Source organism: Centroberyx gerrardi, chromosome 21 (genome assembly GCF_048128805.1).
Source record: "Centroberyx gerrardi isolate f3 chromosome 21, fCenGer3.hap1.cur.20231027, whole genome shotgun sequence".
NCBI lineage: Eukaryota > Metazoa > Chordata > Actinopteri > Beryciformes > Berycidae > Centroberyx > Centroberyx gerrardi.
In genome coordinates, this window is record NC_136017.1 from 5,599,565 (window position 1) to 5,623,381 (window position 23,817).

The 23,817-nt window shown below is 41.1% G+C and overlaps 1 protein-coding gene, 9 non-coding genes and 1 pseudogene across 10 annotated transcripts in view; 8 read left to right on the forward strand and 3 right to left on the reverse strand.

Moving 5' to 3' along the window:
- The window catches only part of eed (embryonic ectoderm development), a 296,858-nt gene that overhangs the window by 227,249 nt on the left and 45,792 nt on the right, over window positions 1–23,817 (reverse strand). The gene's annotated exons all lie outside the window — the stretch shown is intronic.
- LOC139930501 (leucine-rich repeat-containing protein 3 pseudogene) lies at window positions 11,292–12,086 on the forward strand (annotated as a pseudogene).
- On the forward strand, window positions 18,713–18,786 carry trnai-aau (transfer RNA isoleucine (anticodon AAU)). Its single transcript has one exon. It is a non-coding gene; the product is annotated as a tRNA-Ile (tRNA).
- On the forward strand, window positions 19,672–19,745 carry trnai-aau (transfer RNA isoleucine (anticodon AAU)). The gene has a single exon. It is a non-coding gene; the product is annotated as a tRNA-Ile (tRNA).
- On the forward strand, window positions 20,663–20,736 carry trnai-aau (transfer RNA isoleucine (anticodon AAU)). The gene has a single exon. It is a non-coding gene; the product is annotated as a tRNA-Ile (tRNA).
- On the forward strand, window positions 21,655–21,728 carry trnai-aau (transfer RNA isoleucine (anticodon AAU)). The gene has a single exon. It is a non-coding gene; the product is annotated as a tRNA-Ile (tRNA).
- On the forward strand, window positions 22,003–22,075 carry trnar-ucg (transfer RNA arginine (anticodon UCG)). The gene has a single exon. It is a non-coding gene; the product is annotated as a tRNA-Arg (tRNA).
- Window positions 22,426–22,498, reverse strand: trnaa-ugc (transfer RNA alanine (anticodon UGC)). The gene has a single exon. It is a non-coding gene; the product is annotated as a tRNA-Ala (tRNA).
- On the forward strand, window positions 22,627–22,700 carry trnai-aau (transfer RNA isoleucine (anticodon AAU)). The gene has a single exon. It is a non-coding gene; the product is annotated as a tRNA-Ile (tRNA).
- On the reverse strand, window positions 23,408–23,480 carry trnaa-ugc (transfer RNA alanine (anticodon UGC)). The gene has a single exon. It is a non-coding gene; the product is annotated as a tRNA-Ala (tRNA).
- Window positions 23,609–23,682, forward strand: trnai-aau (transfer RNA isoleucine (anticodon AAU)). Its single transcript has one exon. It is a non-coding gene; the product is annotated as a tRNA-Ile (tRNA).

Consider the following 23,817-nt stretch of genomic DNA (forward strand, 5'->3'; position numbering starts at 1 on the left):
CCATAACTCTTTGCTGCATCACATGACCCTTTTAAGCCAATGGTATCACTCCTAGAGCCTCCCTTCTCATGTTTATTTCCTCTATTTACATTATTGCTTATATTGCATGTGTTCAGTGGTGTAATGTTGTGTATTTGAGTAAACCTGTTCAGTGTACGTGTTCCTTCAACTGTTATAGTATCTTTGTGCTCCAGGTCTTTTCCGCAAACTTTTTCAATATTTTTGGCCATTCACGTCTAGTCCTACTCCCTGCCCAAATGAAAAACTTTCCGACATAGCCTCCTTATATTAACACCGATTATTAGTATAGATGCATGAATGGAAATTAGTGACAAATCAGTGGCTAAAACACTGTATCCATGATTGAAAATTAAAATGATTGTTTACTAACTTATTATTATATTTGTTTTGTACAAGGACTATTGTGACTTAGCACATTAGTCGACTACGCGGCGCTCATGCAATAGACTATTCAACACTTTACTCTGGACTGCCTCTGATGTGGGAGGAATTAGTTGGACTTAAAAACCCAGTGCTGTGTCCAAACCGAACGGCTTCCTTCCCTTGTCCACAGTACAGTCGTGGCAGTAGGCTGCCGTTTTTACCCGGCAACGCGTTTTAGGGTCGAGGTGGAGGTTTTTTACGAGGGAGCGAGGAACAAGGGAAAGAAGCCGAATCTAAGCGGCGCCGAGGCGTAAACGTTTGGACGAAGCCGAATGGTATTTTTGGGGCCAAGGAATGTTCAGGGGTTCATTGGGGGGAACCCGCGGGGCCTGGGCGGACGTGACCACTCAGTCTCTTTTTCACGATTGTTCATCTGTCATGTTCTTTTTTTGTCATACGGTTGATTTGATGCTTTAGGTTTGAATGTCTTTTATTGTCACGACTATGTCAGCAACTTAAGTGTTTTTATTTAACGGACAGGTTGGATGACAATTCCTGCTTTGCTGGCTTTTGCGCCGCAGTAAAACCAGTATGTATTTATTTATGGTATGGTGATGCACATATGACTTTTGTTTGTTGATCATGAAACTTAAGCTTAATTTGTTTTGATGTACTGTATTTCATTTGAGAGGGAGGTGTGGATGATATTTGGTATGATTCAGTATTTCAATGATCCCTCGCATATACTCATGAGGATGCTCTAAATATATTGGACAGTTTGAGTCATCTCATTTCCGAGCTTCAGCTGAGCTCAATTAAGTGTTGACGCATACAAACAGCTGTTGAATGTTATTGTCTAATCACGAGTCGATTATCCACTGTCCAACTTATTTCAAACACAGCAACATTCTGCATTTTCAATGTACATGTCTCAATTTGTTCATGCATACCACTACTTTCTTTTTCAGTAGCCTATGCCAAGCTTAACTTTGGGTCTTAAGCGCTTTGATGATATAAATGTGATTATGTAAATGGACCAAATGCTGTATTAACAATATACTGAACGATGCATAGTCAATGATTATTCTGCAATAATTCTTACATTTTGATGTAAACTGAAGTAGTAGTACTAGCATTGAAATTATGGGTTTGTGTTATCTGTTTCATTTTTTATTTTTAAAGTTGTCATAGCTTGTACTTCAATGGAATGTTTGTCATATGAACAAGTTGAAATTATGTTTTGGCAAACTTGCTTTTTAGAACAGTTCAGCTCAAAGACATAACAGTAATACCTAAGAGGGCATTCTTTCCGAAGTACCCAGGATCAGAGTAAAGAACATCCTCAAGGGTATTATTGCTTTTATACAACGGTTATCAACGCACGCGTACCGTCGAAAAGGTTTTCTCCATCATGGTATACATACATAAGAATATAGAACAGGAGAAAACGAGAAAGATTGCTAAGACGCTCCCTCATTACCACAAGAGTTAGCATAGCAAACCATAAAGCATGGCTATCCAAGCTTTATAGGGATTATTAGCACGGAGCACGTATTTGACAAATCAGATTTGTTGGCTGAAGCTACCCGTTGTATAATATGAATTTGATTACTACGCAGGAATACTGAGTTGTTAGTGATGGCGGTGTGATTTCAATAACATCAATATTCATGTGTTACTCAGTGTTTGAAAACCGTATTTACATTTGTGTATATGCCTGAGTATACAACTCTGAAACAAACTTATAAACTGCAACTGATGCAATAATAGGGTGCAATGTGCAATTATTTATTCAGTTATTTCCTTATTAGCATAGATTACAGGGGAATTGTGTAGCTTATTGAAAATGATTTTTCAAATTTATCCACTTTCCATGCAGCAGCAACAGCAGCAAAAAAAGAATGACTAGACATGTTTTTTTTTTTGTGTTTTTTTTCAGCTTTTGTTTGTGTGTGTTGCAGTTTGGAAAAAAGTGATAGAGCTTGGTAACTATTTTCAATTGATTTATTTGCTATGTGCAGATCTATATTAGTTGTGAGTAATTACATAGGTTTTAATTTCAAAGTGTTGGTAAGTATAAAAACAAATAAAGTTTCATTTTTTCTTTCTGTGATCTGTTTTTCTCTTGTGTCTCATTGGTGTCTATTGTTGTTACTTCTTAAAGTAAATGCTTGACTTCACACCAGTTCTTAGCCCACTGCACACACAGAGTCCTGGTTGGACCACAATCTGAGATAGGCTTATGCAGAGTAACCCCCCACCCCGGAACGAATTTGATATAGTTATTGAATACAGCTAATTATTGTATGGCAAGCGATTATGGTAATTAGATGATGGAATTTAAATGAGGGTAAATCTAATCTCCCCATTTAAAGAAAGACAGCACTCCGGTTTTATTGGAAGGTACGCAAAAAAAAAGTTAATTTAATATTGCCTGTAATACATTTAAGAGCTCCAGCATGCCTGTACTGTTTGGAGCATTGGTTCTCAAAGGGGGGCAGATTCAGATTCATTTACCTTCAACTCTGAGTCTCAACTCATGCAATCAAGTTTTTTTTACTGTGAAAGTTTTCATCTTCAGCAAAGGTTTTTCTTATTTCCCCATGACCAAAACCTTAACCCTAACCTTAAACAAAGTTTTAGTTGCCTACACCAAACCCTAACCTCAATCCAAACCTTAACCAGCGTTATTTTACATGCCTAAACTTAACTGTTAGTTAACATTTTCATGTGAAAATGGCGTGTCTAAGTCATGTTATTGTTACATAATCCTTTCCTGGTGAGATAGATAGACAGACAGATAGATAGATAGATAGATAGATAGATTGATACCTCCAGCAAAAAAAGGACAGCATCGAAAGCTTCTCCCCTCCTCAGTAAAAGACAGTAAAAGGGTCATTTTAACGTCTTCATATGAGCTGCCCCTGCCTTTGAACCCATAGATTGCTTTTCAGGAGTGGAAGTCAAGCATCCTGACCGCAGACAGCTGCCAGGGGAGACGAGTGATTCAGCACCTCAGACCAGGCATTTACACAAACATAGGATATAATGCAACCATCTCTTGTGCTATTAAACTAGACACCTATGCAGAAACCTGGCTCAGATGTTAGAAGAAACAGGGGAGGGAGAGAGTGGATAAATCCATGAGGCTAAACAGTAAATTCTGGTGTTTTTCCAACTCTGCCTAAGAGATTTGAGTCCAAGTGGGCAGCGATGCAGGAGCGAGCATTAGACAGGTAAAAAAGTTCTCAAACTAAATAGCAATTTCAGGGGAGAAGATAAGGTTTCTCTGTGTCTGGATTTGTTCTAATGCTCAGATGATGCCCAAGGAGAGAAAATATGTGTTACTTTATAGTGTGTGGCATAGCAATGAAGCAATGAATACCTCTGTGTTTATCTTACTAGAACATTGACGGCTTAAATTTGAGTGCAGGACGATGCCAAGGAAATATAATGAAGGTTTTCAGAGTTAAAAGTTTACGCTGGTGAGACAGGGATGCCGTTAGGTCTGACGAAACGGATGATGGTTTTCATCCTGGACTCAGGGGTGGATAGAGGGCTGGATTAAGGAGTTCTTGGTGAGAGCCAAGAAGCTGTCTTGTAAGTTGATAACTAGGCGGGCCATAATTGTTGGCCAAGACCCAGCGCTTCACAGTGTGTATCAGGGTTTATGGTGTTGCCCCTGCAGCGGATGGTGAGCCTGAATGAGAAGTCAAGTGCTGTCACACAACAAACAAGAACTATAGTAGAATGAAGCATCTAAAGTCAAGTAAAATTAATTTACACCGTGCTTTTAACAAGCGGAAATTGGCAAAGTGCTTTACTAAGAAAGGATATAAATCCAGATAAAAACAAGATAAAAACATGAAAGAATAAGCGCATTACAATGTGTGGCCAGAGCTTGTGTGTGTGTGTGTGTGTTCTTGTATTTCTGTACTTATGAGGACAAATTTCATCACAAGGTTAAAAGGATGAGAAAAATCCTCGTAGACATGCTTGTATTTAATTTTCAGTTTACCCACGGCCTGAAAACTTTCACTACTTATTTTGCACTATTTTACACAGCTGCACGTGTAGACAGGCAGACGCAGCAAAGAGTAAATAAGGAAGTGCTAATGGTAGCATATGATTTTAATTTACATCTTTTTACTAACATGTTTCATTACAGAGTGAGAAATCAATGTGTTGAAAAAGACATGCTTTGGGCGCTTTTGGGGTTGATTTTTAGAGAGTCTATTGGCTATATATAGGACTGTATTGGATCTGGGCATCCTGGCAAGCAAGACATACGTAGCTCTATGGTGAAGCAATTGAGGACATTTTCATCAAAATCAATAATACTAATGATAGAAAAGATGCTCCAAAATTGAATGGGTTCTTCCTTGGCCCGTGCTACACCCTTCCACGAAGTTTCATGAAAATCGGGCCAGTAGTTTTTCCGTAATCCTGCTAACAGACAGGATGGTAGCGGAGGTAACAATGCACATTCATTCAAGCCCATTAAAGGAATGCTGCCTTGGCTTCAATGTAGTATGGAGAGGTGCTCACTGGAAATGGCATGCCAGGACTGCAAACAAACAGATGGGGAAAAAGTGGATCCAAGGCAATTTAAAAAGCTTTTATTTTAATGGCTCAACTCATTGCTGCAGGTTTTTAATGTTTATGCCATGCATTAGCCATTAAAGTAAAGGCTTTTGGCTTTTTTGTACTAGAAGACTGCCTTAGATCCGCTTCTTTTCCATCTCTTCATGTTTATAATACATATTCATTTTTTTTTATGTGATCTTATATTCATAACTCAGTATTTCAAAAATGCAACTTATCATGAATTGTTTGTCATACTCAATTGAGCCCTGAATGAGAAATTTGTCTTTTCTCTGGCCCCTCTCCACAGGGAGGTCAGAGGTCAGGCTCAGCTGCAGAACAGCAGCCCTGCAGCTGGTAGGGATTCAATGTCTTGCTCAAGGACACTTCAGCAGGATGGATGATTGCTGACACGGGAGCATCTAAAATTATACCACTTTATAGACCTATAGGCCTTCAGTTAGCAAAGTACTTGAACAGGAACCATTCCTCAGCAGCCATTTTTTAAGAGTAGGTGTCACATTTAATGGCAAGTACTTCTTAATCTCTGCCAGCATCTCCATTATGAAAGACACTGCAGTGGGACAGCTGACATTTTGGTCAGGATTCTCCACTGTAGCATGGCCAAATTCAACAGCTGAAAAAAAGGCTGCAGTTTAAGTCATCTTCAGAGTCTACATTGGAGCCTATTGATCCCATAATGCAATGATATGACATCCAGCTCCTCAGTGACCTGACAGGAAACCATGTGCCACTTGGCGACTTGCTAGAAAACTTGGAATCTGCCCTACTTCTGACAGTCGACAGTCAGCTAAACTGCTCCATTCAAAAAAACACAAAGGTTCAGTTTCTTTCATTCATTCAATCATTTTCATTACCCATTTATTCTTTTTCAGGGTCGCAGGGAATTGGTGCCTTTCCCAGCAGACACTACGTGCAGGCAGGAAAACACCCAGCCAAAAGTTCCATTTAAAAAGCTTTATTGCCTGTTTTTACACTAAAATGTTAGTCAGAACACCCTGAAGCTCAAGAGAACAAATCAATTCCTCCTTTCCCTTTACAGCTTCATCAAGAAACAAGACTCCGATTTCTGGGTTGCCAGTAGACTGTGGTTGCACTGGGCAGAAGAATGAGCTCTCTTCAGTCAATTTACCTGGTTCAATAAGGGTTAAAAATGAACTATCAGCAGTGTTAAGGTATGGAGAGACTGTCTGAGATGTAAAGCCTGCATTCTCTACCCCTCTGTTGGCTCTGTATGGAAATTGGAGTGAGTCCATGCTATCACTCAGCATTGCTGTAAGCTGCTTACAGACAACCTTCTCTACGATGCAAAGGACTGATGTCAAAGCAATGAGAGGGACAATGTGCAAATCTAAAAGCATCTGCAAATGCCTTGCAGCGGCCTTGTGGGGGCTCTCCTGCCTGAAGATAGCATGGGCTTCTGCTTTTAGACTGTGAGGTTGCATGTGGGGTGACGGTGCTAAAACACGCTGTGCCCTGCCTTGTAAGTGATTCTGAAAGCAATCGGAGGCAGAGTGAGCAAAATCCAATGTCAGATAGTCTCTGCAGCAGCAAAGCATTATCAACTGTGGCTCCGGAGAGGTCAATATATCCTGTAGGGCAGCACAGTGCCGCTTTCAGAGAGCGACTTCACAATGTCATTTATAACGAAGGATGCAGGAAGCGCAGATGGGGCAGAATGATGACAAAAATTGCATTGTGTAGTATTTTCTTGTTCCGTGGCACAAATGTAATTGGAATTAAATTAATTTCTGTCCTATTTTTGAGCAAAAAATACGCCTTACGAATTAGATTATGACAAACTCACTCACTCAATAATGCTTACCTGGCAAACCACCCTGAACTGGCTCAGTTCCATATCATTGTGATCCAGGGGAGGAGCCTGAATTCAGGATGGGTTACCAGACAGGAATTTTGCCAGAATCCCGACAAGATGACTAAGGGTGTTAAACAAATGCCTTGGCAAGTTTCAACTCGACGCAACTTGAACACCAGACAATGTGAATTAAATGTATCACCCTGATTGCCCAGGATTAAGCAATGGTGTTGGTTGTTTTGACATCTATGAGTGTGCCCTAAATTCTGGATACTGCCACAGTTAGAAGGGTAAAGTAAACTCATATGCACTGTAATTCTTCACTAGTCAATATAATCAATGCTTCTGCCTTTCAGCAAAATTGACAGAGCTGAACTTTGCACATGGGTGGCCATTTAATCATACAGATGCTTTGCAAAGCACTCGCTGCATTCAGGTGCTCTTTGCATTAGAGGGATACAGCTGAAAGTACGTTTAAAGGTCTTTTGTCATTGTGTATGTGACAGGCTCTGTATTGAAATTCTCCGTCAGGGCAGGACAATTATAATCAAGGTATATGAAGAATGACAGAGTGGGACACACGGGGCAAACAATCAGTTACAGAGACAGAGCATGAGGAGAATAAGGCAGTGGTTCGTTCCCACAATGGGGGTTTGGGGACCTCCAGGGGTCCTTAGAGGGGTTCCAGGAGGTCCTCCAGCAAAATGAGGAATAGTTTAATTTCACTATTATTTAATTTGAATATAAGAAAGAGCGAGAATGATATGGGAATGACTGTTCTGATCAAAGGTTTCACTCTAACCACTGTCATCTCCCCACCAACAGTGTAAACAGTTGTCTTGCTCTGGACTAAATCATATCTAACAAAATAAAACTCAGATGGAGCAAATTTTATCAGATAGGGAGCCATGGTTTAATATGTATCTATTTGGGGGTCCTTGACATTTTGGGATCCTCTACCATAAGGCATGATGAACGGAAGAGGGAAACTGATTTGTTTTTCCAACATGCATTAAATGCCTGCTTAAAGTAGTAATCCGCAAGAATAGAACCCTTTTTTTATTATTATTTTGTCTTCATCTTTGGTGCTCAGCGCTCATTGCTGTGGTGTTTCTGCACCGCAGTTTGAGTTTCTGTAGGCGGCGCTCTTTTCTTTGTCCAGCCGCGGTGGCTATCGCTGCTCATGCTAACTACCCAGTTCTTCTTCTTCTGTTGATTCCAAACAAACTGGAAACTTACAACGCATCATTTCCTGTGCAGCAGAGGATTTTTCCCAGGAAAGAGCTACCAGACACCGGCTGTTTAGAACAGACGATGGAAAAGCTTCCAAGAACTGGATATAGGTTTAATCACTGTTGTGTTATATCAATCGGCGATAGAGAGCAGCAAAACAGGCATTTATTTATAAAACCAAATCCAGCCTAACATAGACTGGTTGTTTCTGCCCCCTGAGGTGGGATCTTGCCAATATAGGCTCTGTCAGAGGTGAGAGAAGTTCCATCCACACAAGAATATTGACACACAACCAAATTGATGTAGGCATTTCAGTCAGTGATGGGACAACTGTGCAATTAAACTCTGTGATGAAAAATCACTCTAATATTCCTTTAGGGACCTGCAGTGTACATGTGGTGCTGAACAGAGAGTTAATATTGTACTTTATGGTATTTTTTTTTATATCTCCTATGATATTGCTATAATATCACTATCATGTTTTTACAGGGATTTATAGTTTGTCTATGGTACTTAGTGAGTTTATAGTGATATAATGGTAGAAGATATGATCTATAAGGTATTATTATAGTCATTATAGGATTTTGTAGTTTTGCTGTAATATTTGTATAGCATCTTTATAGGATTACTATAGTTTTTTCTTTGTGTTTTTTTCGTAAGGGCGATCATTTTATATATTTTTGTAGATATAGCTTCCATATTTTTTGGACTCCACTATATCATCAGTGAATGATATATTGGAGTGTCAACCCACCTAAACTCAATTTACCCAAATGTGTACTCAAGGAATAGAGTTTACCCACCTTTGTAGACAGATATATAAATCTTTGAGATAAATTTATAGTACATCATAATAAGTAGGCCTTGGCTAGTATCAAACTGATGCAAGTTATATAAATATACGGTCTTTTAAGGAGGAAAAGCATAAATTAATGCTTTAATCAAAATTGACTTTTTGTTCATATTGGTGGTTGTTTTCCTTATGATGATCACCGACTGGAGGTCTGTTTACCTTTTGATTGACCAACCCTATATGTGTTACCGAGTGTGTTTTTCCCCGGTAACACACACAGTAGGGATGCCTTTTTACGCAAGGGAGGTGAAGTAATGGGACCAGCGGTGCAACTTCACTGCTGCGCCTCTGCGCACAGCCAGATACACCGACAGCAGATACACAGCTGCTGCAAACCAATGACAGGGGTTTCAATATAGCGACTTCGGAGGATCATGACTCTTGAATTGAGTGTACTCGTATTCGCATATGACTCAGATGGCGTGGAGGTGCGCTCATTTTATTTGAAACAATGGATAAAGTGAATTGGTTTCTTTTTTTTTCTCCTCCATTTGTGGATGCCTAATATAAAAGCTCTCCCGTGATTGTGGATCTAAACCGGACAGTGTAAAGCTATCAGGTAGGTGCTGGGTTAAAGTAAAATATATTCCTTAGCAGAGATACCCACCTAAACTCACTTTACCCCAATTTTATTTGCTAAATAGCGTTCACCCATCTGTTTTTAGGCTGACATAAATCTTAATGAGGTAAATACATCATAGGAAGTAGTGTGAAGTGTAAGTTACCGTGTAAGTTATATAAAGATAGGGTAGGCTATTTCAAGAAAAAAGCATAAATTAGCTAATTGATTTTTGTTTGTGTTAGTGGTTGTTTGCCTTAAGATTATCACGGGCTGGAGGTTATAATTTGCCCACCTTTTTATTTACCACTACATCACTGTCAAAAAATCACTATAATATTCCTATAGGGACTTATAGTCTGTCTATCGTACTCAATAAAAGTACTATAGGCTACTCAAGTTTAAAGCAGCCTCATCAATGTTAATGGTGTTTTGTTTTTATCTCCTATGATCTGCTATCTCACTATAATATTCCTTTAATATTCCTATAGGGACTTATAGTGTGCTTGTATTTAAAAGTGAGTTTATAGTGGCTATATTGTACTTTATGTTTTTTTCTTCTTCTATGGTATCATTATAATATCCCTAATAACCCTAAAGGGAATTGTACAAGTTTTGTTGAGACATTTGTATAGTATCCATCTGAAATGTGTTACAGGATTACTATTGTTCTTTTTCTTCAGGGTAATGGCCTCCAAAGTTATCAGAAACTGTTTTGGAACAACTTGTTTGACTATCATCATCATCGTCATTATCCTAATCAAAATGCTTGTTTAATTTTTATTTGTAATTTTGTGTCCCCACTAATGCATTTGGCTATACAGTAATTTTGGTTTGCATTCTGATCTTCACTGCTCTCATATAACCAACATCCATAACATAATCGTTAATCTTATAGCCTACAGACACAATTTTTTATCACAAGTCACTGTTGGAAAGTTCATCTCTTGCATATTAATCAGTGACTCACCTTGTTTAATAGCTTTTTATTTTCTCGCGAGGACAAACCTGAGTAAAGGGACACATACTGTAAACGTGTCATTATTATGATAATCTTGAACTTTACTGGCCCTGTCTCCAAGGATTATTCTGAATAAGGCAAATCAATAGTACTGAATAGGCATTATAAAATGATATGAACAAACATTGAATAAAATCATAATTAGAAATATCAGAATAATTCAGAAAAGCATGTAGGAGGTTATAGGAACCTCATGAAAGGCTATATTGTACAGTGGTACTGCACATCACCTTCCTTTCACCTGCAGTATGAACATAAATTATCTTGTCAGTGTCTTTGTGTTACACCTGATAAAACACTCTTTTAACAAGTGCAAGGCTTTAGTTAGCAAAGAACTTCAATAATATTCCAGTAAGTTGTATGTTCATGTCAGGTACCAGCAGGTTGCATTTTTAAAGAGTAAAGGACCAGAAAAATGTAAAAGAAAATCGTAAATATTAAGACTGAATTAACTTGAACTTTGTGGAAAGGCTTTACAGCTCTCTCTATCTGTCTTTCTCACACACAGATTTCTTCCCATCATAGGAGAAGATATGCCCTCCCTCCATGGACACACAGTTATGACTTGGTCTGTCAAAAACTGCCCTTCCCTTTATTCTTCAATGGATTACTTCAGCTGTATTCTACTTTAACATTATTCAGTTAGTATGCAAACCTTTAGCCACTTAGTCCATTTCTCTTGGATGAGTGCATGGCTATCCATAACTGTCAAGGTAATTGACGAATGATAATGTGTAAGTCTGCAGCTGTGCCTCTTTAGTGCGGATGAACAAAGAAAAGCGTCATGAAAATGAAACTTTAGCCATCAATGCCCAGACTAATGGGGGCCTCTCAAAGACACAGGCCATCCATAACACTTCCTTCCTGTGGTTCTCTTTACTTTGTGGGAACATTGTGGCTTCTGCCGATGATGATGATTGCAGGGTCTGCTTGCCCCAAGAGCTGCCACTGTACGGACAGGAATGGTGTGGTGGTGCAGTGCACTTCACGCAACTTGGAGAATGTCCCACCAAATTTGCCCAAGGACACTGTTATTCTCCTCCTCTCATCTAACCGGATCAGACACATCCCCAAGCAGGCCTTCAAAGGCCTCCACCGCCTCAGAGAGCTGGACCTATCTCATAATTCCATCGAGAGCGTGGACGCCGATGCCTTTGAAGGAATGTTGGAGGGGCTGCGGACCCTGGACCTTTCTAACAACCACCTCAGTAGCCTGCCCAAGGACACCTTTGCCAAGCTCCACGCCCGCATCCGCCTATCCAACAACCCCTGGCACTGCGAGTGCTCTTTGCAGGAGATGCTGAGGGAGCTGAGGCTGGACCCCGAGACGGTGAACGACGTGAACTGCTATACGTCGGTGCAGGAGGAGTACGTGGGCCAACCGGTGATCCAGGTCCTGGACTCCGGGATCAACTTTTGCAATTTCCACCAGAAGACGACAGATGTGGCCATGTTTGTGGCCATGTTCTGCTGGTTCTCAATGGTGATAGCGTACATCATTTACTACATCAGGCACAACCAGGAGGACGCCAGGAGGCATATGGAGTACCTCAAGTCTCTGCCCAGCACCTCTCACATCAGCAAGGACTATGACACAGCCAGTAGTGTGTTCTAGAGTGTATATGTGCGTATGTTTGAGTGTGTGTATGTGTAAAGATGAAAAAGTACCAATGAATATAGATGAAAGTGTATCAATGAATATAGATGAAAGTGTACCAATGAATACGTTTACAGCAGACAAGGTACATTGATAAGTGACAGCTTTGTAGTCTGATAAACCTCTGTGCTCCATACTACACACTGTACAAGGCATGAAGATATTAGGAAGAGGCACAAGAATTTAAAACATCACCATAATCAAGTACCGGTATAAAAGTGGTAGCAACAGCCTCTTTTGAGCTGCAAAAGTAAAGAAAACAAAGACTTTTTCTCTAAAATAAATCGGAATTACACCTTCAGCTTCTTAAAAACATGCTGAATATGTGACCTGAACGAAAGACAGTAAAAAAAGATACAGTCAATACCTAGAGGCTTCAACAGTCTCAATCTCTTTAGCTTCCGTGATAACAATAGGTGGCAGATCATCATTTTTCATTGTAATGTAATGTATAATGCATAAAGCATCTTTAAGGGAAAACTTTACCAAAAAACAAAGCCCGAGAAGTTTTGCATATCCTCCTGTGGTTTAGGAGTAAGAGTTTAGTGTGAATTTACCCACCGAGTGAGGTCATTCTGAGAACCACTTTTGTGTTAATCAGAGTTCAATAAAATGAAGTACATGGAAAATAAACACTCCCCACAGAGGGATACTGGTAGAAAAATCGCTTCAAAGTTTTAAGTTGCTTTTAGAAGGGTGAAAAGTGTTATAATGGTATTCAAACATAAACAAAACAAATCCTTATTGGGGAATTTCGGGGAGAAAGGTAAAAGTTGAAAGAGAAGATAATATTTGGGTGAATTACCTGTGAAATCTAGCCTGGTAAGACCATCCTGATCACGTGACCTCACATTCTGTTTCGCTCCATGGATCAGTCTGGACTTCTATTTCATCGATTTCCTGAAATTACAATGTAACCGGGCCAATCGGGGACTGCGTCATAGTTGATGACGTGAAATACAGGCCGCCGCTGGCAAAACAGTAATGGCGTCTCCCGAAGCAACGAGCAGTAACAGTAACGTTAGTAGTTAACGTTAGTGCCTTTTATTCGACTGTTCTCTTTGCAAAGACGGCAAAAATCGTTCACTTCTGTAGAAGACATAGCTTGTTTAATCCTTGCTAACGTTACTGTGTTTATCCCGTGTATCCACTGAACAGCGCACCGAGATGGCGTCACATGTTTTGTTACGCTGATTGGCTGAAGGAGTTCAGCCAATCAGCGTAACAAAACGAAGTCCAGACTGATCCGTGGAGCGAAACAGAATGTGAGGTCACGTGATCAGGATGGTCTTACCAGGCTATGTGAAATCCCCCCTAAAGTTTGAGAATTGCTAAAACGAGGCAAACATGAGACTAGTGGATGTTTCACTCTGAATGTCAAGAGTTTGTATTCATAATCCATAAAGGATGTAAGCCAGGGGCAGAGCCAGAGTGACACTTGAACCCTTCTGAAACCCAAACATCCACCCTTGGTACCCCTAAACCCTAATTTTAAGGTGAGGCTGCAAAACACATCATCAGATTTTTGTCATCTCAGTTATTGTATCGCTTCAAAAGGCAATAACTTTGTCACTTGGTGTTTGGGGTGTTGAAAATAATTGATTCCTGTCTCTCAAGTTTAATTAGATGAGCATGTCTCAACAAGAAATATTGTTCATATTTATTTTCCAATGGATCCCAAAAGCTTTAACAAATTGCTTTTAATAACTTGTATACAGTGCAAGATAGAGAACATTACTTTTGTGCTCAGGGCTGCAACTGAAATCCCTACATGCAGAGGAAGCATTATGAATCAAACAGACTTGACATTAGCCGAACATTACCTAGTTCTAGCCAAGTTTACTCATGTCTAACACACTTAGTGACTACACTGAACCTTAACAGCAATTATTCTAATGCCAAAATAAAATGGAAAAACTTCACACTTTGGCGGACCCAAGTGGCAGTGAGAAAATACTGTTTGAATTTGTTTGAAGGACTTCATTACCCAGAAATCATGTAATGTGACATCAGTAAACCGTGCACTCCTCTGACCTAAATTTCGTATATTTTGTGACTTGTGAGGTGGAAGTGGTGAAAAAAAATGTTTTTGCAGCAGGTTCAGCCATCGTCGGTGACTCCAGGTTTCTCTGATGGAGAACCTGCTTACTGCTGTTCAGGAGACAGTTTTGTATTTCATTGTTTTGTTTTGATTTATTACTTCCTGTGTGCTGAGAAGATTTCCCGCCATTGACTATACCTGACACCTGAAATTAATTTGGGCAAGTAGGACAATTCTCCGGGGTCTCAATTAGTGAGGATGGGACGCTCTTCTCTGTTGCAGCCCCAATTTGTGATTTAGACTAATAAGATAGGGGTATTTTTACATAAAAATCTTGACTAGTGCAGCTTTAAGTCAATTTAAGGCAATTTTCTAGCGGCTCTCCTCAGACTGAACACCTACCTTTGATAGGTCTGTGAACATCCCTGCCTCTAATGCCTATAACACATTAGAAGACTATTAAGATACTAACAATGATGAAGGGTCTCACACCTACTAAACAGTTTTTGTAAATCTCTACCATTTTTCCATCATAAAGCAGCTCAATAAGTCACATACAGGTGTGTCTCATCACTCCATACCACCAGAATGTGCTGCACATTTTTTTTTTTTTTTTTTTACAGTAAAATAAAATAAAACTTGACATTATCAGCATCCTCCTCTCTCTCTCCTCTCCTTCAGGAAGGTGAAATGGTAGGTATAAGTGAAATGGTGAATCTTTGTGTTTCTTTGATGGAGATGGAGATTTGAGTCCTGCAACTGTAAAATCTCTCAAACACCCCTTTATCGACTCATCTACATCCATAACACATTTCTTGGAATGGGGTCTTCTCATTTATCCCTCTAGATCACTATGAAAAATGCCCATAGCTCTAAATGTGGAACCAATGTGTCTTTCTGCATAGATTCGGATGGGGTAGGAAATTAATATACGTGTCTTCCAACCCAAAAATAGGTTCATTTCCCTAACAGATCAAATCCATAAATCTAATGAGCCTGTGCAGAAGGCCTTTTGGAGGGGCGCTCACTGGGTTTTACAGCATCCATTTATACAATCCCCTAAATGACTACATCCATCTGTTTATGTTATCTAGCTCTTGCATATGTGACACAAATACATTCAGTTTACTGTATGTCTATGGACACAGAGAATTGGCAAGTTTTTAGCAGCCTTCTGGTTTCTAGTACTTACAGTATATTTGATATGTCTGTTTCTGACCTTGTAGTCTCTAAACCTCAACCTATCCCCCTCTCGAAGGGTCACAATATTAATTATGGCCCTCAATACTTTGTCTCACAAGCCCCATGGGCTATGGCGCAAATCATAACGAATGGAATATTATTAATTAGCCAAGAATAGCTGAGGTCAGTGTGTCTCTCTTAGTCAAAGCTCAGAGAAATGTATGGTGTCTCTCATCAGAGCTTCATAAGCACTTTAGCTACACAGTGGCCAAATCATGAGGAATGGCTCTCGTCTACGTATCAGCTTTGTTCAACGCTTTGGCTGCGCTCCAGTCCATCGACTTCTCTCTTAATTGTCTCTCACCTTGTTAAATCCTCTTGGTGACTCCCAGGTATGTCATGACTCTTACTGGCTACATTTAGCTTCAGTTTAACCCGTCGCCTGGGTGAAAACTCAGTTCCTATGGGCTGGAGGGTATCTGTTATTTTCATGTAACAGACAGCATAATGTGGCACCTAATGAAGATGCTCCAGCCAAACTCCCTTACCATTCCAGATTAATACGGAGGCCAACTATGTTTCATCTAAACTCTCTTTGTTTATACTCCCTCTCCCCGCTCAGTCAAATCATCCTTGTTCACATCTCAATCCTCTACTTGCTTTGAAAATGCTTGTTTGTTGTTTTCTACCTTTTCCCCTCATATTTCTTCATCCAACATTCACACATTATCATTCTAGGGACTATTTGCTTTGTATGTTGTCAGGGCATTATCACTCTGACCCTTGACCTCCATGCTACTGGGTTTTTTTTATGTTGGTGATCTAAAAATTGAAGCTTATTCTATTGCTGCAATCATTATAAAGCACAATCAGCAAAATCAGCTACATACCTTCAATGTAAATGCAATTCTGTAAATGCAAAACTTTCCCATGCTGCATGACCATCATTCCTTTAGGCAGCCACTGACTACCAATTTCCCATTTTACAATCACGGTGGCCATTAAATTTAGCCTCATACTCCAAAATCGTGACTCTAGTTGTGTAGAGTATAGCAGGGAAAAGCATATATGCTCATTGTGTAAATGACTTGCTCCTCAAATTGACCGCAAATTCCAGTCCCCTAGGCTGCTGAATAATCAGGTACATGTATTGTTGAACAAGCAACATCAAGAGCGTAACATTATACACCAACATAGGCACAAAAGACAAGTTTTAGTCTGCTTTCATCCTCCCTCTCCCAAGCCCACACAGTTTAACAGATCAGTGCGGCAGAGAGGCAAGGCATTTCTCCAGTTAGACACAAATACATAAATTGGACAAATGATTAGTAGCATCGCCATGCCGTTCTCTTTGTTCATCGTTTATCCATGAGAACAAGCAAGTCTCGCTTCATTGTATCATAAAAGATACCTGCCTCTGTATCCCTCTATAAATGATTCATTAGAAGTGTTGGCAAATGGGCTTTATTATCCAGAGAAAATAATTATATTGTTTTTCATGAAGTAAGCCTTCATACACTAAGAATTGAGGTGTATGCAGTAGATTACAAAACCTAAATGTGTATTTTTATTTACTGTACTCCATCGCAGCGTCATTGATTTATGATGTGCATTTACCAACTCCATCTCAAGTAAAAGGCAGAATAAGCTTCCTTTATGGTGATTTACTGCATATTTTGATTCTCTCTCTGAATGGTTAGGCAATGTTTGGGAATTACCTCAAGGCCAACCACTCACCCTGTGTCTTCACCCGTAAACAATGACCTTCAGTAAAATGGAAAACGTCAAGAGGCGAGCCTGTATGTATTTTTAGTTTCTCTCTTATCACTGCTTACAGCCAGGCAGGTTTTATGCTCATTTCCAGGTAAATTCATGCCTGTGTGTTAAATAAGAACATGTTGTGTGTTTTTGAAATTGTTTATGTTTATTTGTTTTCAAAACTCAAATTATTTCCAGTAGCAAGGGACCTATGTTGAGTTGCTGGTGGCCAGTGGCAGGATTTTGCATCTTCTCTAAAAAGTTGTCTGCTTTTGTATTGCCTCCAGGCTGTCCACTACAGAGAGTTTGAGAGGGATAGAGATAGGACACTCCTGGATTATTCTGTTGCTGGCCACGGTGAATCACAATTTGTCAGTTAACCTGAGTTTTGAATGCATTAAATAAAGCATTATCTGCATCAAGGTTATGAATGTGGTGACTCCTTAGACTACAGAGGACTTAACAAATGCGGTTTTATGGCACGAAGACATTATTGTACTAATTATGGGAGGTTAATAAATGATATGATGGGTGCTTTTATCCAAAGCACCTGACAGTATTATGAGTGCATACATTTTTAACATGGGGGGCCCCATTGGGAATCAAATCCTAACCCTTGACAGCGTTAATGCTATGCTCAACTCCCTGAGCTACAGCATGAATATATGAATACATATATTTACTACAATGAATATATTCATTCAGATATGAATTTATCTTTCATAATATAATATTAATAATAGGATACAATACATACTGAATGTTATAGTAGTATGATAACAATATTGTTAGTCAATGAAATTAATTATAATAATAATAATAAAAGTGTAAATCAAATCGATATTAACCTGAAATCACCTCAACCAACAGGAAGTTGCAGATTTGTTAATGTTGAGCAAATAATGAAGAGTTTTATCTTGAGTCCTTTACATACAAAATAGTAACATTTTAGAAGACATGATCATCTCATGCATTTATTCAGCTTATTCCTGTTCAGGTATGGGGTTGGAGCATATGTAGCTTGCACTGGGCAGAAGGCAGGGAAACACCCTGGAGAGGTAACCAGTCCATCAGAGAGATACTACAAACAGACAAACACATTCTTAACTATGGGCAATTAAGACTCTCCAATTTACCTCGCATACATGTCTTTGGAATGTGTGAGGAAAACCAGTCGAACACAGGGAAGCATGTTAACTCAGTGCAAAACACTGATCCACCATGCCGCCCAGTATGTTTTTTAAATATTGAGCAATAAACATCCATTAACTTTTTTTTTTTCTTTTTTTTTAAATGCATATATACTCTTTTGAAATAAAACCTCTCAACTACTGATATTAGTATGAGCCAAACTGATATGATTTAGGAGTGTGACCTCTCAAGGCAAAAACAAACTTTGTTATGTACACAGAAAGACAAGTGCCTACTGCCTAAAGCATGCAAAGCAAGCGCTCTACCATTTGAGCTAATTCCGCTGGCAAGCAACACAGCTGGATGGAGGACACAAAGTGGCTGCACCTCTAAGGCTATACTTTTATCTGGCAGATTATGTTTTCTCAATTTGGCTCTGGAATAGAGTTTGCTAGAAAGCACACCAGCGGCAGGCCGGTTAGCTCAGCTGGTTAGAGCGTGGTGCTAATAACGCCAAGGTCGCGGGTTCGACCCCCGTACTGGCCAGCGTAACTCTTTAGCACGTGCACGTGGCTATCTTCTGGTGCAAGCAGCAGATGAAAATAGAGTTGACACCATCTGTCCCTTTATTGCAGCGAGCATGGTCTTCAAAAGTCCAGTCTCATCAAAGACCCTTTTCTGCAGGGCCAAAATTAGCAACTGCACCATTGGATGAAACACGTCTGCCCTGCTGCCTAAAGTTTTTCATGACTCTGCCTTGTAAGCAGTGCAATTTAATGTGGCCCAGTGGAAAATAAAATGTTCACTTAAGAAGACCACGTGGCTTAAAGGATAAGGCGTCTGATTTCGGATCAGAAGATTGAGGGTTCAATTCCCTTCGTGGTTGACCTGCACCTTTGGAAGCTGTTGTCCAGGTGAGCAGCAATAGTTGGCTTACAGTGGGCCTTGAAAGTCTTCAGCATTCCCGTGGAAATAGGAGTCAAATTGCATGCATTGCTTCCAAGTGCTCAAATTAAATCCGTTGATGTTGTTCAACCCGTAAAACTTCAGACAACAGTCAAGTGGCACATTGTAATGCAATTGTGAGTTCCTTCTCACAAGGCTGTGTTTCAGCGTATTTGCTGCCAAATTAAGGAGCATCCTAAGTAGTAGCACCTCCGCAATTGCAGGAGCTAGAGTTCCAATGGCAACCTGTCAAATTGCTTTTGGATTCAAAGGAAACACTGGTTTTGGAGAATGCGGGCATCGATCCCGCTGCTTCTCGCATGCAAAGCGAGTGCTCTACCATTTGAGCTAATTCCCCTGGCAAGCAACACAGCTGGATGGAGAACACAAAGTGGCTGCACCTCTAAGGCTATACTTTTATCTGGCAGATTATGTTTTCTCAATTTGGCTCTGGAATAGAGTTGGCTAGAAAACACACCAGCGGCAGGCCGGTTAGCTCAGCTGGTTAGAGCGTGGTGCTAATAACGCCAAGGTCGCGGGTTCGACCCCCGTACTGGCCAGCAGTAACTCTTTAGCAAGGGCACGTGCACGTGGCTATCTTCTGGTGCAAGCAGCAGATCAAAATAAAGTTGACACCATCTGTCCCTTTATTGCAGCGAGCATGGTCTTCAAAAGTCCAGTCTCATCAAAGACCCTTTTCTGCAGGGCCAAAATTAGCAACTGCACCGTTGGATGAAACACGTCTGCCCTGCTGCCGAAAGTTTTTCATGACTCTGCCTTGTGAGCAATGCAATTTAATGTGGCCCAGTGGAAAATAAAATGTTCGCTTAAGAAGACCACGTGGCCTAAAGGATAAGGCGTCTGACTTCGGATCAGAAGATTGAGGGTTCGACTCTCTTCGTGGTTGGCCTGCACCTTTGGAAGCTGTTATCCAGGTGAGCAGCAGTAGTTGCCGCTTTGGTTGGCTTACAGTGGGCCTTGAAAGTCTTCAGCATTCCCGTGGAAATAGAAGTCAAATTGCATGCATTGCTTCCAAGTGCTCAAATGAAATTCGTTGACATTTTTCAACCCGTAAAACTTCAGACAACAGTCAAGTGGCACATTGTAATGCAATTGTGAGTTGCTTCTCACAAGGCTCTGTTTCAGCTTGTTTGCTGTCAAATTAAGGAGCATCCTAAGTACTAACACCTCCACAATTTGAACCGAACAATTGCGGGAGCTAGGGTTCCAATGGCAACCTGTCAAATTGCTTTTAGATTCAAAGAAACACTGGTTTTGGAGAATGCAGGCATCTATCCCGCTGCCTAAAGCATGCAAAGCGAGCACTCTACCATTTGAGCTAATTCCCCTGGCAAGCAACACAGCTGGATGGAGGACACAAAGTGGCTGCACCTCTAAGGCTATACTTTTATCTGGCAGATTATGTTTTATCAATTTGGCTCTGGAATAGAGTTTGCTAGAAAAAACACCAGCGGCAGGCCGGTTAGCTCAGCTGGTTAGAGCGTGGTGCTAATAACGCCAAGGTCGCGGGTTCGACCCCCGTACTGGCCAGCAATAACTCTTTATCAAGGGCACGTGCACGTGGCTATCTTCTGGTGCAAGCAGCAGATCAAAATAAAGTTGACACCATCCGTACCCTTATTGCAGCGAGCATGGTCTTCAAAAGTCCAGTCTCATCAAAGACCCTTTTCTGCAGGGCCAAAATTAGCAACTGCACCGTTGGATGAAACACGTCTGCCCTGCTGCCTAAAATTTTTCATGACTCTGCCTTGTAAGCAATGCAATTTAATGTGGCCCAGTGGAAAATGAAATGTTCGCTTAAGAAGACCACGTGGCCTAAAGGATAAGGCGTCTGACTTCGGATCAGAAGATTGAGGGTTCGACTCCTTTCGTGGTTGGCCTGCACCTTTGGAAGCTGTTATCTAGGTGAGCAGCAGTAGTTGCCGCTTTGGTTGGCTTACAGTGGGTCTTGAAAGTCTTCAGCATTCCCGTGGAAATAGGAGTCAAATTGCATGCATTGCTTCCAAGTGCTCAAATGAAATCCGCAGTTTTTTTTCAACCCGTAAAACTTCAGACAACAGTCAAGTGGCACATTGTAATGCAATTGTGAGTTGCTTCTCACAAGGCTCCGTTTCAGCGTATTTGCTGCCAAATTAAGGAGCATCCTAAGTAGTAGCACCTCCACAATTTGAACAGAACAATTGCAGGAGCTAGAGTTCCAATGGCAACCTGTCAAATTGCTTTTGGATTCAAAGGAAACACTGGTTTTGGAGAATGTGGGCATCGATCCCGCTGCCTCTCGCATGCAAAGCGAGCGCTCTACCATTTGAGCTAATTCCCCTGGCAAGCAACACAGCTGGATGGAGGACACAAAGTGGCTGCACCTCTAAGGCTATACTTTTATCTGGCAGATTATGTTTTCTCAATTTGGCTCTGGAATAGAGCTTGCTAGAAAACACACCAGCGGCAGGCCGGTTAGCTCAGCTGGTTAGAGCGTGGTGCTAATAACGCCAAGGTCGCGGGTTCGACCCCCGTACTGGCCAGCAGTAACTCTTTATCAAGGGCACGTGTACCTCGCTATCTTCTGGTGCAAGCAGCAGATCAAAATAAAGTTGACACCATCCGTCCCCATATTGCAGCGAGCATGGTCTTCAAAAGTCCAGTCTCATCAAAGACCCTTTTCTGCAGGGCCAAAATTAGCAACTGCACCGTTGGATCAAACACGTCTGCCCTGCTGCCGAAAGTTTTTCATGACTCTGCCTTGTGAGCAATGCAATTTAATGTGGCCCAGTGGAAAATAAAATGTTTGCTTAAGAAGACCACGTGGCCTAAAGGATAAGGCGTCTGACTTCGGATCAGAAGATTGAGGGTTCGACTCCCTTCGTGGTTGACCTGCACCTTTGGAAGCTGTTATCCAGGTGAGCAGCAGTAGTTGGCTTACATGGGTCTTGAAAGTCTTCAGCATTCCCGTGGAAATAGGAGTCCAATTGCATGCATTGCTTCCAAGTGCTCAAATGAAATCCGCAGATTTTTTTCAACCCGTAAAAATTCAGACAACAGTCAAGTGGCACATTGTAATGCAATTGCTTCTCACAAGGTTCTGTTTCAGCGTATTTGCTGCCAAATTAAGGAGCATCCTAAGTAGTAGCACCTCCACAATTTGAACAGAACAATTGCGGGAGCTAGAGTTCCAATGGCAACCTGTCAAATTGCTTTTGGATTCAAAGGAAACACTGGTTTTGGAGAATGCGGGCATCGATCCCGCTGCCTCTCGCATGCAAAGCGAGCGCTCTACCATTTGAGCTAATTCCCCTGGCAAGCAACACAGCTGGATGGAGGACACAAAGTGGCTGCACCTCTAAGGCTATACTTTTATCTGGCAGATTATGTTTTCTCAATTTGGCTCTGGAATAGAGCTTGCTAGAAAACACACCAGCGGCAGGCCGGTTAGCTCAGCTGGTTAGAGCGTGGTGCTAATAACGCCAAGGTCGCGGGTTCGACCCCCGTACTGGCCAGCAGTAACTCTTTATCAAGGGCACGTGCACCTCGCTATCTTCTGGTGCAAGCAGCAGATCAAAATAAAGTTGACACCATCCGTCCCCTTATTGCAGCGAGCATGGTCTTCAAAAGTCCAGTCTCATCAAAGACCCTTTTCTGCAGGGCCAAAATTAGCAACTGTACCGTTGGATGAAACACGTCTGCCCTGCTGCCTAAAGTTTTTCTTGACTCTGCCTTGTAAGCAATGCAATTTAATGTGGCCCAGTGGAAAATAAAATGCTTGCTTAAGAAGACCACGTGGCCTAAAGGATAAGGCGTCTGACTTCGTATCAGAAGATTGAGGGTTCGACTCTCTTCGTGGTTGGCCTGCACCTTTGGAAGCTGTTATCCAGGTGAGCAGCAGTAGTTGTGGCTTACAGTGGGTCTTGAAAGTCTTCAGCATTCCCGTGGAAATAGGAGTCACATTGCATGCGTTGCTTCCAAGTGCTCAAATGAAATCCGTTGACATTTTTCAACCCGTAAAACTTCAGACAACAGTCAAGTGGAACATTGTAATGCAATTGTGAGTTGCTTCTCACAAGGCTCTGTTTAAGCGTGTTTGCTGCCAAATTAAGGAGCATCCTAAGTAGTAGCACCTCCACAATTTGAACAGAGCAATTGCAGGAGCTAGAGTTCCAATAGCAACCTGTCAAATTGCTTTTGGATTCAAAGGAAACACTGGTTTTGGAGAATGCGGGCATCGATCCCGCTGCCTCTCGCATGCAAAGCGAGCGCTCTACCATTTGAGCTAATTCCCCTGGCAAGCAACACAGCTGGATGGAGGACACAAAGTGGCTGCACCTCTAAGGCTATACTTTTATCTGGCAGATTATGTTTTCTCAATTTGGCTCTGGAATAGAGCTTGCTAGAAAACACACCAGCGGCAGGCCGGTTAGCTCAGCTGGTTAGAGCGTGGTGCTAATAACGCCAAGGTCGCGGGTTCGACCCCCGTACTGGCCAGCAGTAACTCTTCATCAAGGGCACGTGCACCTCGCTATCTTCTGGTGCAAGCAGCAGATCAAAATAAAGTTGACACCATCCGTCCCCTTATTGCAGCGAGCATGGTCTTCAAAAGTCCAGTCTCATCAAAGACCC